This window comes from Homalodisca vitripennis, unplaced genomic scaffold, assembly GCF_021130785.1.
Source record: "Homalodisca vitripennis isolate AUS2020 unplaced genomic scaffold, UT_GWSS_2.1 ScUCBcl_12133;HRSCAF=21686, whole genome shotgun sequence".
Taxonomy (NCBI): Eukaryota; Metazoa; Arthropoda; class Insecta; order Hemiptera; family Cicadellidae; genus Homalodisca; species Homalodisca vitripennis.
The window spans coordinates 1-6,040 of NW_025788244.1; the positions used below are offsets into that span (position 1 = coordinate 1).

The 6,040-nt window shown below is 28.3% G+C and overlaps 1 non-coding gene across 1 annotated transcript; it reads left to right on the top strand.

The window, feature by feature from the left end:
* The first annotated feature begins 1,364 nt into the window (after positions 1–1,364).
* On the top strand, positions 1,365–1,451 carry Trnal-uaa. Its single transcript has one exon. It is a non-coding gene; the product is annotated as a tRNA-Leu (tRNA).
* The last annotated feature ends 4,589 nt before the right edge of the window (positions 1,452–6,040 follow it).

A 6,040-nucleotide genomic window follows, 5' to 3' on the forward strand; every position in this document is an offset into this window, starting at 1 on the left:
GTTCTGAAATTTGTGTATTCCGTTTATCAATGTCAGAAAGATATTTATAGCCTGTATCTATTTCTACTTAGATACATTTTATGGATTTAGCTAACATCGATGCGATAACCTTCAATTACTACCTGTAATTAAGCTCACTAAGTGGTAATAGAATCACTTCATATAAACAATTCCCAGTTGAATTTATTTCTAAAAATTCTAATATATTTTGTTATATAATAAAAAATTTTATATTTGTTAACAATATTCAGCCTATTGACATTTGTGTTCATGGTAGAAACTTATTAAAAACTACCTGCATAACTTCCAACTAAAATTATGACCTCAGAGCCTTTAATTACACTCTGCCCCCTGTTCCACAAAATTTAATATATAATAAGTATATACTACTATAATTGTGGCTTATAGAAACAACTAACTCCACCCAAACAAGTCTATACATTTTCTACAACAATTTCTGCAGTGTTTTAGAGTGCTATATAATCATTTCCTACACTTTTGTTATAACCTATTTTTGTTTTAACTCGAAAAGGAGTTACTCAAATAAAAATTCCAATTAAATAATAAAAGATTCTATAGATTCCAACATTCCAGTTTGTTATCTAAACTCTAACTAGGTATTTCTTCCAACTGAACCTAGAAGGGTCTATTCTTATTCTCGTACGTGTATAAAGTGTACATAGATGTAGGAGAATATATAATACAGAACATTTTTTCTCAACCATGTTGTATAGAGTACAGTATGACAATAAAAATATACTCAATATTATATAATTTTCACTGTATATTAAGATTGAAAAGATATTGAAATTTTAAATATGGTCCATTAAAGTATGGCAAGCGCTATACGTTTACGTAGTCACGGCAAATGAACATCAAACTCTCTGCCACTCACAGTTACATTTGATTGATGGAAATGAATATCATGGCTTGGTTGATACTACTCAAAACTAAGTAGAGCAAGGTGTGTTTAAATTTTCAACATACAAGGAAGTCAAGTATTAGTTTGGAAAGGCAAGGTATAACTTAATTAATAACATAGGCATATTCATTTCCTACAAATTGAACCAAGCATGCCAATATTAGTTAGTCTAGGTATCTTTGTAAAATAAACTATAATGATGGAATTACTGTAATGCTTATATAATAGATCCTACTAAATACGAACTACACCTTTGCTGTTTCTCATTGATTATCTATTCAACGTTACAAACATTTCACTATAATTGATATCTTACGATAATTTATTTTCGAGTAGGCAACGTTAAACATTTCCAGATAAACTGAAAAGGGCCTCCCAAGCTTACTATTAGTATCTAGTATGGTCTGTTTGAAGTATGATTATTTCGTGAGGCAACATACAAGTCAGGTTGGCCGAGTGGTCCTAAGGCGCCAGATTTAAGCTCTGGTTTCCCAATTGGGAGCGTGGGTTCGAAACCCACACCTGGACACAATCTTTTTTGCAACCACGACAACTATTTTGGATTGTGTCAAACTCATTTTTATATAACAATTTATTTAATATTAATATTTATTTTGTAAATATATGTCTTTCAAAATAATCTTAGATGTCTTAATTTAATTATTTTTATTCAACTCGATATTGTTAAATATAATTGTGTTATGTTTTCAAAACATTAAGTTGTAAAAAGCAATGTCTAGACCGCTAATCTAAAATTCTTCTTTATTATAAAAATGTAAGTAACTTTATTTTTAAAACTTATTGTTTTTCTTTTTTTTTAATTTGATTAAAAAACATTTTGCCTTTTTTAATAATTACTATATAATTTTATTTTTCTAAATGTTTATGGGCTTAACACAATTAATAAAACATGCAATAAACCCATAACATAAAATGTTTTTTCTTCTGGTAAGTAATATAGTTAAGGTATTTATTACCTTACTACAATTACTACAATCATAATCAGTTGATGCTAAATTCTAATGAAGAGTGTTCAAAATTTTACACAAATGGATTCTTTATCAGTCTACTCTATATTTTAGTATTTTCCAAAAGTTACAGTAGTTTGATTTACTATTTCAATGTGAAGAAAAATAAATGTTCTACAAATTGGCCCATATTATACTATTAGTAATATTTATAATAAACACAATACGGACAACACCACAAAATGCCCATTAAAACATTATTTATTGCTGATGCAGTTAAAGAAAATTAATTTTAAACTTAATTATTTGTTCCCTAAAGCTATGAACTCTAAAACAGTAGTAACATAAAGTAGAGAAGTAGAGTTAAAATTAATGTTAGTAAACTGTAGACCATTATTAGGTTCTAAATTTTTAAATTTTATTGACAGAATAATTTAACAATACTGTGACTCATAACAATCCAGTTTTAAAATAAAATGAAGAGTAGGAAATTGAACACATTTCTTTTCATAAAAGAAAATAAAATGACTGTTTAACGAAAATAATTATTTTTTGTTTTATTATGCTGCGAGCCAGAAGGGATTTATTCAAAATTTTTATTTTGCAATTTCAATATTTTATACTCTTAAACAATAAAAGCTGTTTGAAGAATGGTTCTGAAATTGTATTTATCACTATTGTAGTATTTAATATTAAATTATTAAGTAAAAACATGTCTTTGAGAATATAGTGATTGAAATATCAAAAATGTTATTGCCAAGAATTTAATTTAGAACGAAAAATTTTACAAATTGTCAAGTGTAACAATAATGACACAGGAATTAACAATATACCTGTCATCCTCAATAATATTAAAAATGCGAAAGTACTTTTGTTTGTTTGCTTTGTTTGAACCAATAGTACTGAAATTTTACACAGTCATTCTTACAGGTTCATGGAATGGAATAACAGGCCTATTCTTATTTCGAATTTTCCATTCATGCTACACCCCACTGGTTTTTAAAGCAGAGAAAAATCTAATATTGGTCTCTAAAGTTGTGTATTATTATTAACCTAAAAATTACTAGTCTTTTGACGAGAAGTAGGCTTCTGGGGATGTGCTTTATATATATTTTTCTGGATCGGGAATGAGGCAAAATCAGCCTATGGAAAAAAATTTAAAAAAGGATCAGACGTAAATTAATATGACCATAAATATACATTTCTTAATATATGTTCATGGTCGTGGAAAGAAGAAAAATTCTAACATTCTCTGTCAAAAATATATAAAATATAATTGAATAGAACCAGAAGTTGGTTCAATTAACAAGGTCAACACCTATGAAACTGTGTGCGAAATTGCAGCGTTTACTGCTAGTTAACTTATATACATTTTAAATATATAATTAAAATATTAATTAGAAAAAAAACTACAACTAGTTAACACTCATAAAAATATTATAAAATACACGTGACTTGCCAAAGGTAAAGTAACCTAGGTGAAAATAAGGTAGGATGTTTGGTAAAAAATTTATTGTATCACGTTAAAAATTGACCCAGTTTTGAATTTATTCGATAAGTTTGCTGTAAAAAGTGCATTAATGGGGAATAAGTTAATTGCAACATTCCATTTGGTTATTCTTCTCTAAAGGATAAATACTCCAATAAAAAACACCAAATATTATACACCATTCGTTTCAGGATTTAATAAATCTAGTTTTTATTTCTTTTTGTTCTTAAAAAATTAAAACCTGCCTAAACTTTGAATTTAAGAAAATGTAAAAAATAGAAAACCGTTGAAATTAAAGAAAGAAAACAGTTTATTTTTAATATTACTGATGTAGGCTAACTTAAGTATGGTGTTCACAAAACTGGAGATGAGAACCTACAAAAGTACAATTAATTAGTTTACACGTTATGGACTTTACCTTTTTTTTCGTGAGATGTTTTGCGGTTTTTGTTGGAGCTGGAAATGATTCATTGACAGGCCTTTCTACCACCACAAACACTCATTTATTTGGTTGGAGCCTAGGATGAGGGATATAGAAGGTTGTATTAATCACTCCTCAAATAACAGCTCTGATTATTTTTTAAAGATAACATCATACTTTCTGGCGTAGCTGAGACCATTGGGTTTGATTTCAGCCAGAAATTCCACAAGTGGTTCTGCATTATTTGCAGTAAACTACATGTTAACTGCAGTTTCTATATAGTTTCATAGGACATCATAAGACTAATTTTGATTGTTTAGTGTTCTCTTTTGGTCCTGATGTAATTTAAAAGTGGCTGTAACTAGTAATGCTTTTTATTGGTTTCCTTTGTTTATGGCTGAATTATACACAACCAATTTAAACAATGGGAACAAAGTTTATCCCTGTCTGGTGCCAGCTTATTATGGAACTTGTTTGTTAAATAGCTATCTTCTACTTTTTGTGAAACTTGGTCAAGAGAACTTGCTTTGATTTTTCTAAATTCCTTTTAAAAACCCCAGAAAAACTTTGTATGACCTAACCAGGCACAAAAAGAAAGGTGTTATAGTATAATTATAGTTATTTCACTCCTTTCGACACCTGAGATCGATTCTTGTATTAGAAAAATGTTGTGATTTTTTTTCTTTTTTTTTTTCTGTTGAGACCACTTAAAACGGTTATATGCACTTGTTGGGACACAATCAAAACTACATAACGTATTAATATATACATTCCTGTCATTAGAATTTGGGATCGCAAAATCATTGTCATCAATTTGTACAGAGGTAATATCAAATTTCTTAACTGACTCTTTATTAAGAAAAAATTACAAAAGAAGTGCTTTCCCTTAATGTTGACAGAATTGTGATGGTTTTTTTTAAATTCTGTATATTTTTCCATTCTTCGTCTGTCATTTACCCACCAAGCAGGAATTCTGTTTAATGGGTTTAAGTATATTATTCCTCATCCATGTTAATCGAATCAAAGGGCAACCAAAACAAATTTTTAACGTAACTATAATAAAATATTGAAAACAGAAGTTTACTGAATACTACACTAATGCGACAATAATCGAAAAAAGTGCAGAAACAGCTGTTTCTCCTAACTGATTTTAGACCAAGTATAAAACAAGTATTGTCAAATAAAAACATAATGTACTTTATCTTTCACCAATTTGATTTAGATTGGTGAAATTTAGGCTACTTTTCTTGTTTTAGCAAGGGTCTTTATAAATTGATTGTTCTTTATTTCCCACCAAAAGAGGCTAGCATCTACCTTAAATCAAATCAAAATCAAAATCAAAATTAGAATTTCTGTTCAGAAAAGACACAAAATATAAATTTCTACAAATCGAAATATTGTCCAAATTATGACAAATAAAATACTCTGCTCAAACAATATGCTCAGTAAAGATTAGGTCCTCAAGTTTCATTTTGCTGGTTACATATTACTAACATATAAAAATGAAATACTAAAATGAAAAAGTAATGTTATGTATTTATTAATATTTCTTTAATTTACTAAGAAGGTTACTTATTTCATAGGTCATTTAAACTATCCTACTTAATAGAAAACTATTTCTTTTAACCAACTCTACAAAGGCTGCTCTAAATTTCTTTGAGGACAAAGGCCATGTGTTTTCTGGTAGTTTGTTAAAAAGTCCGTATCTTATATATATTTTTATTATATATGCAGTATAAATATGGCTAGTTCTAATTTTTTTAACATAACTATTACTAAATTTAATAGATAATTATTTCTAATATTGATGTAGGTCTTCTTTAATTGTTTCAGTCATTAATTATTATTTATTTACCATTTATTAGACAACATTTATGTGTGTGTGTGTGTTGTGTGTGTGTGTGTGTGTGTCCAGGATTGTCACATAAATTTTGCTAATTAATAGAAAAAAATGTAACTTTAGTAATGTTTTAATGTTTTGTTTTGCCAGACTTGGTTCACCTAATTTCTACGATTCGGAAGACTTTAATGATTTCATTATGATGTTCAACTTCTATCGCAGCCTTTGTAAATCGCCTCTTGTCCTGCTTGTGTGATGTCAATGGTCATTTACATTCTGCCAAATACCCATTTCAGTTATGACTAGTCTTCAGTACGTGGATAGAAAACATTGATCTTTCAGATCTAACACTTATTATTTGATAAAATAGTATCGCTTAAAACGTACATTAAGGAATGAC